The 12,355-nt window shown below is 37.3% G+C and overlaps 1 protein-coding gene across 1 annotated transcript in view; it reads left to right on the top strand.

The window, feature by feature from the left end:
* The window catches only part of CHRM3 (cholinergic receptor muscarinic 3), a 180,966-nt gene that overhangs the window by 53,670 nt on the left and 114,941 nt on the right, over positions 1-12,355 (top strand). Inside the window, exon 2 of the mRNA XM_005423189.2 lies at positions 2,551-2,651. The gene's annotated coding sequence lies outside the window, so the exon portion shown is untranslated. The remainder of the gene's footprint in view (positions 1-2,550; positions 2,652-12,355) is intronic.

Below are 12,355 nucleotides of genomic sequence, written 5' to 3'. Positions count from 1 at the left end.
TCCTACCTGGGTATTCCAGTGAGCAAGCTGCACATTTCCATTAACAGACTTACAATCCCTTTTCAGGAAAGTCCATCTGCTTCCAACTGATAAAGCAGCATATTACTCACTGCACATTCAGCTGCCTCATGATAATTCAAAATTTTACTTATGCTTTCCCACTCTCTCAGATTTAACACACCAGACATATCATGTGTACATAAGTCACACCCAAATATTTCCTCAAATATTGAAAAGTCTACTGTTTTGTGAGACTTTTTTTGTGTGTTTAGAGTAATCAGTTACAGTAAAAACCACATTGGGGGGGGTTTATTAGTTGCAGAGATGGGTGGAGAAAAGGCTGTCAATACAGAAGTCATGGATATCTTGAAACTTCTAAGTAACTCTTAAAACTGCGTGAAAGAAATGGAGCTGTGAAAGAAATGGGACATCTTTTTCAGATAAGGCTGTCTTTCACAAGCAGGGGTATGGGTTTTTTTCCATGTGTATAGTGGAGCCTAATCTCACTCTGAGTGGCTGGATGGATCAGAATATTTATAGTCTAAACAGTGGATGGAAGGGATTGGTAAAAACAATTAAAGATAGCAATATGTGATTATGAGAAATGAACACTCAGGAAGGAATTCATCAAAACAGATTTAGATGTGCTGCATAATGGATTGTAAGCACGAGATCCTCCTAAAGCTTACTTCATCTCATCCTAGGGCCAACAACTGAAACACATCGGCTCTGTTGAATGGTTCTTTGGTGTGGTAGCTTTTCTTGTGCTGATTGTGCAGCCTGTACACCTCAGGGGTAGATATCTGTGACTGCAAAGATATCTAAAGTTAAGTGGAACCACTTACTAAATTATTAATGCTGATAACTGCATATTCAATAGTTATCTTCCTGTTTTGGTCTGTTTAACCATTATTATCTCTTAGCGTCACATAAAATTATATATGATATTTAAAAGATTTCATTGTAAAATAATAGTCTTTGTCAGAGACACTAGTAGTCAGGTATCAGTAATCATCTGAAGGAACAACAATCAAAGAGAGAATCTAATCACTTTGCAAATTTTATAAAGCTTTTGGGGTTATATGCCAGCTATGTAGAAAATATAAGTAATGAGCAGTTATGTTGAAGTATTCTTCTAGTGTATTTCTCCTGATGTTTTTCTTTTTCCTAGCTGCTTGTTCTATTGATTATTCAGACACTGTAGTGCACTTCTGAGATGCTTTGTATGTGAACTGAACTGAGTTCAACACCTTTGTGATGAGCAGTCCTAACTGAGTATTTCCATAATAGGCACTCAGCTTTTGTCAATAAAACACTGAAGTCACTATTCTAGAGTGAAACAAATGTGATATGCCTAGATTGAACAATCTTTGAGCTATGAGACTACCAAACTAAAATCATATCTGAAATGTTTGGATTTTGTTTTACCATTCTCCTCAGAATTCCAAACTAAAATAAAGGCTTCTAGTTCTTCAGCATCTGGAAGAGTTGGCTAAGACAATACTGTGAAATGACACGTCTTCATCAATAACATTGTCCTAAATCATGTTGTTAATCACTAGTTTTTACCTCTGTTAAACTTAATGAAAGGAGCATAAAATGATTGGTTTTAGCCATCCTGAATAAATAAAAGTAGAACAAGTTGGATGAATTTGTGATATTGAATTTGTCCCTGCAAAGAAATTATTTTTTGACCTACATATTGCACGTTTTTCTGTCATATCACTAGGGAGGCACTTTTCAAGTGTACAAATATTGCAGTTGCAATCTTTTACCATTTGTCTTTGATATTGTCTTGGTCCAGAATGATCCTAACCTCTGTCTAATGAGATCCACTGAAAGAAGCACAAGGCAGAGATGCTTCTTCCATCTTGCAGACTTATGTCTGAAGCTTAAGAACCAAACTATTTTCTGCTCTTTAAAGTCCATTGGAAACAGAAACTGCCTTTTTTCTGACTTTTTTTTGGCATCAGGATCATATTCATTATTATTCATAGTCATTCAACTATTAAAATGCTTTTTATCTATTTAGGTACATCTGTAGACGTTTTTGAGCTTGAAAAAAAATCTGATGTGTAAAAGTGTTGATTTTTTATAGGTTATTTAAGCAAGAAAATAAAAATATGTAACAAGCTCAAGTTTTTGAGACTTTTTTTGGTCCTCACAACAAGGCAAAAATTGCACATAATTCATTTAAAAGATTGCAACACATGAGATCACTTTATCTCTCTTGATACACACTCATGTGAAATACTTACCTTATTATGTATAAAGTTTTACCAGTCTGTGAATTTCATTTTTCATAGAGAGGAACCTACTTGGTTAAACACTGGAACTAATTGTCTCAGTGAAGAGTCAATGCATGAAAATTTGTCTTCTCAAGTAAACAGGACAGAAATTACTGTATCCATAGTAATTGGCAATAAAAAATATTAAAAACTTTTGCCTTATCTTCCTCCAAATCAGGCCTTTTAAGCTTATATGGCTGTGCTTTCCCCATATTTCTATAATCTGTTTTAATAATTGTTCCATCTTTTGCTTTGTTCACAGCCTACATGCTGACACAGTACCAGTTTTGTTTCCAAAAGAGGAGTTCACAGAATTACAGTGTCTGATCCAACTGGCTGCTCTGATGATCCTCACTGGACCATGTAGGTAAAATTCAATAAACCCTATATATATCCGCACTATATCTGTAAAAGTATTCAGCATATTGGAAAACATCTGGGTTTTGGCAACAGTGCTCACATTGTGGAGTTGGGGTCTTTTGGAATTTATGGACTCTTCATAACATTATGACCCTGCAACTTTATGATGAGTTTTATTGTCAACAGAAGCACAAAAATAGACTGTAATATGTCACAATGTGCTTGGTCTTCTTGCTACGTCTGTTTTAAGTACTTGCAGGTGCTGACAACAGGTGATACCCATCATTCCTGTAGGGTAATTTAGTAGCAGCTGCAGTGGTGAAAATTTCAGCTTAGGCAGAAAACCCAGCAGAGAAATTGAATGAGTTTTGGAGCAGCTAGTAAACCTTGAGCTTCTTGTTGCTACAGCCACACAGCTACCAGAATAAGAGCTAGCCAGGTAAGAACTAGGCTGAACAGGTTTACATGCATAAATAATTAAGTTTTGCTATAGAAGAGCTGTGAATCCAATTATTTATATTCAATTTCTTTGAAAGTGTATTTTTCCTTTTTGTTTTGATATGCTAGTTGCATTTGGTTTCAACAAGTCACCTCCCTCTGAGCTAGCAGACCTAGGCAAAGGACTAAATTGTTCTGATTAAATTGCCAGCATTTATTGTCTCTTGACTGCTTTCTCCCTTGTATGCTATGCTGTTTTATGTCTCAGTTACAATGGCACTTAAAATAATTCACATGAATTGGTAAACTGCAGAGTTTATGCCTACATTGTAATTGGTGTTTCTTTTACATTCCTTACACTATAAAAGCTGTTCCTTGTTTTGCATTTCTAATTTTATGGAATTCACTGTAAACTTGGGTGTGTAGCAGTGGTTTAGACAGCCTGTATTTACACATGCTGGTACAGTCTCTGCACATAACAAACAGCTCTCCTCGCATTCTCTTTTGGAACTGTGACACTGAAAGTTTATTGTGATTGTTTCTGGAGCATCTTGAGATTTCAGTCACTCAGCTCTGTCTGGAGAAGATTTCTAAGTCATCTCAGTAAAGCATCTTCAGAATGTACTGGCTGAATTTTTTATGGCTTCAGTTTTAACAACAGGTGCCTCAGATGAATCCTGTAACAATGTTCATCCCTGCTTTTTTATCCTGAAATTATGACAAGGTATATTGCATGCTGTTACATACACAGCTGCCTTTCATGTTGTGTTGAGCACATTCCAGACTTAATCAGATTTTCTCAGGTATTGCAAAAAGTGAAAGATTGTGTTTTGGTATTCCTTCTTTATTTTCTTTTATTTTCCTAGGATGGCAGTATTTCTATTAATAAATACTGAAAACATATTTTTCTGGTTTAGTGGTTAAAATTAAATTTAAGTGATCATAATTCATAAATGTCTTGCTATCTCCAGAATAGAAAAAAGATTAATATTTTCTGTTTTGGGAATCCAAAATCTTTCCCAGTTGTAACTGATGGGTAGGGAAGCAATCCCAAAATACATTTATTATGCTGGAGTGGATATCAAGTCTGAAGAGAATGAGAGAATATCTTTTTTCTAGGTTTCAGTGGCATAACTGTTCCATAGCAGAAAATGTTATAATTGATGACAAATTTCAGGACACCTGAAAGAAACTGGAACTGTGCTCAGTTTAGTCTGAAAGTAATAAAGTATTAAAACTCATATAGTTAACTTCTGTACATTTTGTTACTGTCCACATCTCTCTTCCTGTATATACATGTAATATTTATCACTTAGACTCTGATGTGACCATGTGAAAACAGTGAGCCAAAAAAGAAGAGTTAAAGCACCAAGCTATATAATTCATTTTCAGAAAAGCCAGGTATTGATATCTGTTGTTTGGGTTTTTTCTTGATAATAAATTAATGGCAACAAAGCCATTAATGAAAATAAATTGAATGGTTTACTTTAGATTTACACTATACTGTCATGCTACCTCTTAAGGGATCATATCTAAAAAGGAACAATAAAATAATGGTCTTTATTTCCCACAAGTGTGCAGAGCAGTAAACTGAATTTGTCAGTTGTGCTGAACATGTTACATTCATCAAGAATAACAGCATTATCTTGCTTAGCACAGATACATTAGTTAGACTGGGCTGCCATAATCTTAAAATCTCACCTCAAATGCAAGGATAATGGACACTCTGATGTGCATTTGTCATGTAATGCAGGTAGTACTTGTGCTGAGTAGCTTTTAGCAGAGCACAGATGTTTGCAAAGGTTGTGGTACATCTTGGATCTCTAAAACCAAGTGCAATTTCTAACACAATTGGTGTAACTTTCAAGAGTGAACTGGACAATGTCTGATCTAAGAAGAACAGGGTCTGGGAAAGTGGAACCAAACACCAAACTGCACAATTCTCATCCAGGGGCATTTCCAAAGGAGTCTTTCCTCAGGTGAGACAGCCTGATCCAGCAGCACTGCCTGCATGAGGCTGATCCAACTAAAAGGCCAGGTCTTCTGCAAGCAATGATAGAAACATGAATTCTATTTGAGGTGGTTTTTATTTTAGATTGAGAAGCTAAACAAAGAGGGAGCATACATTTCCATGAGAGAAGGGAAAAAAGAGAGTCCCATTGCATCACCCTCCTAATAGAACAAATCATCCTGACCTGAGCCACAGGACTGGTTGCTCTCGTGTTTAGTTTATTCTTAAAAGGTTTGCACAGCAGTATATGGAAAAAGATTATTTTATTTTAAAAATAAATAAATAAAGATTATTTTATTTTAAAAAACCCAATTTTTAAAATGTCACTAATAGATAAGGATTTATAAAGGGAAGGCCTTGAATCGTGGCTCCAGCCTGTTGCTTAGGCTAAGTAGGGGGGATCTATGAGAGAGTGACTCAGCTGGAAGAGGAGTACAGAGATGGACTCAGCTGGAATAGGAGAGACTCAGCTGGGATAGGAGGAGTGAGAGATGTGCTGTGTGACTTCTGCATGTCCACATCGTGGTGTATGGTGGCTGGCTCACTTGGACTTGTTGTGCCTTCAAACTGTGTAAACTGATAACCTGCTAACTGCTTCAAAAGGCCAGGTTTTTGGCAATAAAAAGCAATCCTTTGCACCTGCCTAGGGTCTCTGCATCACTCATTACCGCAACAGTAAAAATTAATTCATATTTTTTCATAAATTTGATTGTAAATATTTTAATGGATTTAAATATCTGCCTGAAAATTTTTGATATTGATAAAATCTACCAACTCAATCAGAAATTGACACCAGAGCACTGAAGTCTGTTTTACAGAGTGGTTACAAAGAAACATTTGCTCCTGTATATTACACCTTGAAAAATTATTCAAGCTCTTAATCCAAAACTAATGAAAACTTGTATTTTAGCTTATTTCTCTAGTTATTTATTTATCCACTTTGATAGTAGGTTAGAGCAGAAGAGTACTTTGACAAAGCACATGCAATCTGTGATTGTGGTTGTCATGCAATCATGCTGTAAGCAGTTGAAGTGTTTAATTGTCTATTCCCTTTGAAATGACTTAGAATGATGTTATTTCAGGAGAAGCATTACAGCTTAGACTGTTGTATGTCTGTGCTGGTGTGTTAAGCTAGGAGTTCATCCATGAGGGTAAGGTACTATTGGCCAAAATTAATTTTCTAGAGAGAGTTTGCTCTTTGTGTCTAGTTATTTCGCCAACTCGATGCAGTAGCTATTGATGGTGAGGAGAGCACATAGACTGGGGTTCCATTTATTCATTCATAGCTGCTTATTTATGTGTAAATAGATAACTTTAATTACTTGGGGGATAAAAGGTGGCACAAACTAGGCATTTGTAATTTTCCTCCTGCCCTTTGTACTACAATTAAATTTATAAGGATTTTTTATTTAAATGAAAGATGGAAATATTTATGTGTTTAAACTTAAGTTACAAAATATAATTTTTTCCCAGCTGAAGCTCTCTCTAGGGTATAGTATAAACAATTATTCTTTCATTATGTGCATTAAAAACCCAAGTGAAGTGACTATGTCTGAGTTCTATTCCTTCTGAAAAAAAACATAACTTTTATCAACAAAGATCTTTCAATAACTTTTTTTGAAAGGAAGACTATTAGTTGGCAGAATTAAAATTTTTTATTTCCTCTGGCATTTAAGAAAAATCTCATGGTTTTTTGTAATGCACTTCACCAGACAGATCATATTTGACTTGTGAAGACTGAGTAGCTTGCAGCTGTAGGTGGTATGTGAAATACAAACTTCAGGAAGAGCATGATTTCCATAACCACTTCAAAGGAAATACATTATAAATAAAGTACATTTCTCTAGGGGCTTACAAACCCATTCTGTTTATAATTTAAATTACATTAAGCTAAATAAAATAGTACAGCAAAACCCCCAAGAGAAAAATACTTCATTTAAGTTTGAACATTACATTACTTGCATTAATTGGAAGTATTTTATTCTCTCTTTAATAGTTTATTTTTCATTGACTATATATAATTAAAAGTATTGTCGTTGCAACAGGAGCAGTTGTTTCCCATCTTGTGTTCCAAGCCCCTGTGTTCAGTAGCTCATTTTAGTTTTATTTGCCTGCCTTCCTTCATTTCTCAGTGCTTTATTAGGAGTGACTAACGCTCTGAGGATCAGGCTGTGGTAGAAGATTACCATCACTGTGTCACGCATGTTCAGCTTTATCAAACCCCTACTGGAACTGAGTCTCTCAGCTCAGCCTGAGGTTTTGTATCAGAACAGTGGAGGGGATGAAGCTTTCTTCTGTAGGAATATTTTAGAGTCTGCTCATCCAGACTGTGCTGCTTGCTCTTTCCAGGGTGCTTGCATGGGTAACTGTTGAGCAGGGACTGCAACACAAGCGACAGAATCCATTAGTCTCCCTACTCCATAAAGATAACTTGCAGGCAAGGGAGCCAGATAGGATATGAAGATAATATGTCTTCTAGGAGAGGAAACTATTGGAAAAGCTTAGTGAGCTATCTAATTGTAAGAGTGATTTATTCTGCCTTTCTTTTTCACCCTGTGATGAGACTTTACAGGCAGAACCAAATCAGGCTGTCATTCCTAAGAGCAAGGATGGCAGTAAATCTGTACTGCCAAGCTCTCTAATATTGACAGCTTTGCAGTATGGGTTTCTTTAGAGATAGTCTAAGCACATATAAGCTTACAGGAGCTGAAGCAGGTTGTGTAATAAAAACAGGCCAATCCCATATATGACACTTATTTCCACTTTAGAGTCGACTTTAAAAAAGCCATTAACTTCAAATTAATCCCTACTTAAGTATAAAATGTGCTTTTTGTTTCTTAACACTTAATTTCAAGTTACTGGAACAGTTTTTGCATAGGAAAATAAATGTTTACAGCTAGATATTAACACTATTGAAATATATAAAAAGAGACTATGCACATATTTTTCCCTAATTTATAATTTATTTTTTAAGTCCTTTCAAAAAGCAATAGTAATTGAAAATAATGCTGGATTGAATAAAAACTTTGTTGACCTGAGAGTTTCAAGTAGACTAGCTAAACCTCGAGGAAAAAAGGTAGTACAAAATAGCAAAGCTTAGACATGTCTTCTGTTGATGCAGAACTTAAGTTTTATGAAAAAAGTAAAGAGACTTAGTCACAAAAATCTAAACAAAAAAATTCTTTGGTAAATTTCTAAGCTTTTTCATTAACATTTAAATAAGATCACAGTTTTGTTGTATATACTAAGGAAACAATTCTTTTCCCTTTCTGCTTTACAGAATTTTTTCCCTCCAATACTATTTGTTTGTTGTTCAAAAGTAGCTTTTCTTCCTACTGTAAATGGTTGCCAGATGGTTAAATAATACAGGTAATGAACTCCAATGAAATACCAAAGTTACTGTACTGGGGAAAATGGGACTTTTAATATTATTTTTTAACTTTCTCCAAAATTGGGCATACTGGTGGATGAAAAGCTGGATGTGGCCCAGCAGTGTGCTCTTGCATCCCAGGGAGCCAACCATATCCTGGGGTGCATTCAAAGCAATGTGGCCAGCAGGGCAAGGGAGGGGATTTTGCTCCTCTCCTCCGCTCTGGTGAAACCCCACCTGGAGTGCTGTGTCCAGCTGTGCAGACCTCAGTACAGGAAAGACATGAACCTGAGAATAATCAGAGCTGGAATTCCTTTTCTGTGTGGAAAAGCTGAGAGAGTTGGGTTTGTTCAGCCTGGAGAAAACTCCAGGGAGGCGTTATTGGAGCTTTTCATTACTTATAAGGGACCCACAAGAAAGATGGGGATCAACTTTTTATCTGGGCCTTGAGATAGGACAAGGGTTAATGGTTTTAAGCTGAAAGTGGGTAGATTCAGGCTCTATATAAGGAAGATTTCTTTTTTTTATGATGAGGGTAGTGAAACACTGGAGCACATTGCCCTGAGAAGCTGTGCATGACACATCTCTAGAAGTCAGTCATCAAGACCAGACTAGATGAGGCTCCCAGCAACCTGATCAATCAGAAGATGTGTGTGCTGATTTCAGGGGCTATTGGATTAGATGACTCTTAAAGGTCCCTTTCAACACATTATTCTATGGTTCTATGAAAGATATTAAAAAATAATTTTCATTAGGTAATTAACCTCACCATACTTGTTTTCCTTTTCTTGTCTCCTATTCCTTTTGACCAAGTTTACAGCAAATAGATAAATTTATTTTTTAACAAATGTATACTTTTATTCATTTAATAAGTTTAAGATTCATTTAAGATGCAGATATCAGCACATATTTCATTTAGTTCTCTGGTTAGGATGTTTGTGGTAGGCTGAATAAAAAGGTAGTTTCTCATTAAAAATTGGAAACTTTTGTGCAACGGGGTCCATATTTCTGTTAATATATGTATGTTTGAATCTCCAATAAACTCAACAGACTAAGATGGTTCAGGCCATACTCTAAGGGCTGATTGCTTGACTATAACAAAGAAACAAAAGTCCTTGGAGAAATTCAGGTTGATACAAACATTGGAGACATGGTGTGGGAGGGCAGCAGTCCCTTTGTCCCTTCTCCCAGATCTCATTGCAGGTTGCATTGTATTCACCTTGCATTTCCTGCCCCCCTCCAGACCAATGGTACACAAGGTGACAGTCAAGTTCTCCTTGTAAACCTTTGTTGCAAGGACTTAGGGAGAAACTTACAGTCATTATCCTAGTGATATAACCTTAGAATTTCCCTGAAATATTTATATTGTTGTCATAGAAGTGCATAGGCAAAGCAATGAGGAGCTGTGGAATTCCTTTAATGTGAACTTTGAAGCGAGGATTTTTTTTGAATTTGCAAATTTGTTCACTTGACTAGTTGAGCACTTAATCATGCACTTTGTCTTCATATGCACTGCCACCCAACAACCAACCCATGCCCTGAATGACAGCAAGGCAGTAGATGGACTGTAAGAAAATTTATTCCGAATAAAAGTCATAGGCAAACAAAGTTGTGAGTCCACTGAATCTGTTTTTTCACCATAATTTAAAGTCAGCTTTCAAATGGAAAATTAATGTGGAAAAAAATATTTTAATTCCAAAATGTTCAAAAGTTTCATAACAAAATATTTTCAGTCTTCTGTATGTATGACAACACCTTGCTGGTCTGTTTTTCTAGTATGACAACACCTTGCTGGTCTGTTTTTCGAGTTAAAGTTTTCTGAATGACTGCTCTCATCTCATACTTGTACTTTTCATATTGCCTCTCATGATTTTATAGCACTGTCTTGAAGTATTCCCTCAAATCATACTCTTTTTTTTATCATTTTGAACACTATAGTGAGCAATTGAAGATGAAATACTGCAGCATTAAAGTCAGAAATATTTCAGGGTGCATCAAGTAATCTAAATGTGTAAAGATGCAATGTAAAACATACTACAGTTATACAGAGGCTGGCCATCTCTCTGTTGTTTTCTTTTTTATCCTATGAGTTTTTGGGGGAATGCATTGTGTGTGATGTGTCAGTGGCTGCTATCAAAATATAAATATTAGCAGATCTCACATTGGAGGTGTCAGTCCAGCTACAGTCAGTAATCAGTGCTGCTTTGAAGCACAGAATGGAGGAAGAAAGGAAATGGTCCAGACAAAGAGTCTGCATTTGTACTGTTTCTCTTGGATTTTTCAAGCTCTTTTCCATTGTAGACACCATTATAAAACTGAGATGTATACTCCCTTCCTGGGCACAGTACATCATTTGTGCATGAAAGCTAGCAAGGTACACAGGTGACTCTAGCAAGATGGTCATTGCTGATTTGCCTGGTGCTGGCGGAATTACAGAGCTTATGCTTTCATGCCAGTGCACATCTTCTGAAAAAATGACTGAATGTCATCAGGACCCTCTTGCAGAAATTATCATACCCTAAGGTATAGTGACTCTCAACATCTGTCTCTATACTGATTTAAAGTTAACTTAATACAATTGTTTTCATAGGGGGAAAAAAAATCTATGTTCAAAATGTTTTAAAATATCTTTTTAGTGAAGATTTTGAATAGGTGGCTGTGACTGAAGCTCATTGTTTGAGAGCAAATTAAGCAGGTTGTCGTGCTTTGAGAGGAAGTAGGTTTTCTGGGATATGCTGTGGTCACCAATAAGTGTTCAGATTTTAATGTTGGCACCTGGTTTGGCCACTGGGGCATTGGATACGCCTCTGAGAACACAGGGGTTAAAAAGCAGAGCTCTCCCCTGGGAAGTTCTCTTGGGTTTCTGGTGGAAGAGTTCGGGTCTCTCCTCTGGCCCAGCTGCTGGCAGGGGGGAGGGAAAAAGCCACGCAGCCATGAGGTAGGCCAGGGCCTTGGACAGAGATGGGAGGTAGGCCTGGCCTGAAGATGGAAGGGTGGAAGAAAGAGAGAGACACCGGGAGCCATCAGGGAGCTCCTCTTCCCCCCAGAAGACAGAGAGAGAGAGAGACGGTGCTTGGGACTGTTATCTTGAAATTTGATATCCTGTGTGGGCCACACAGCCCGGCCTGCAGAGAAGGGGAGGTGCAACGAGAAGGTGTCTGGCCGCTTGTGGGAGCTTTTAACCCCTTTTTGGACAATGAAAACTTTGCAGAGCATTGACCTTTCCTGGAAGGGAGATGGAGTGGAGGAGGAAGAAGGAAATGGGCAAGTGTGATGAAGGTCTGGGCCAGTGAGAGATGTTGGAAGAATAGAGAAGAGTTTTAGGCTGGAAGAGATGATGGAGTGGCTTTTTGCTGGACTCTTTTTGTATAGCCATGGACAGAAACATGTTTTCTTGTGATACAGAGACTGCATCCAGGGGGAGGCGATGGCTCAGAACCAAGAGAGTTCAGTGTTGGTACCCCTCGGCCCCGGGGGGGACAAAATCTGGGGGGGACCGGTGTCCCAAAGGAGAGACTGTGCCCTTTTTGGAATGGGACAAAGCATCCTTAAAAGACGACCCTAGAAGCAGCTCTGGTCCATGTTCAGTGGTGAGAGCACTGGACATGAAAGGAAGAGGTCCCTATGGCACATGAAGGACTTCTCTCCTCTTGACGAATTGAGAATTGATTATCTACAGGGTGGTGATGGACTGAGAGTCGGTGATTTGGGGGGACAGATGTATTGAAAAAATTTGGTGGGGGAGAGAAAGAAGTGTATTTGTAAGGTTTTCCTTTTTCCTGTGTGTGTTCCATTTTACATGTAGTTGTAGTGTAGTTAATAAAGTTTTCTTTATTTCTAAGTGGAGGCCTGCTTTGCTTATTCCTGGTCACATCTCACAGCAGAAAC

Source organism: Geospiza fortis, unplaced genomic scaffold (assembly GCF_000277835.1).
Source record: "Geospiza fortis unplaced genomic scaffold, GeoFor_1.0 scaffold381, whole genome shotgun sequence".
Taxonomy (NCBI): Eukaryota; Metazoa; Chordata; class Aves; order Passeriformes; family Thraupidae; genus Geospiza; species Geospiza fortis.
The sequence above is the reverse complement of the archived record's forward strand: the minus strand, read 5'-3'. Positions and strand labels throughout refer to the sequence as shown.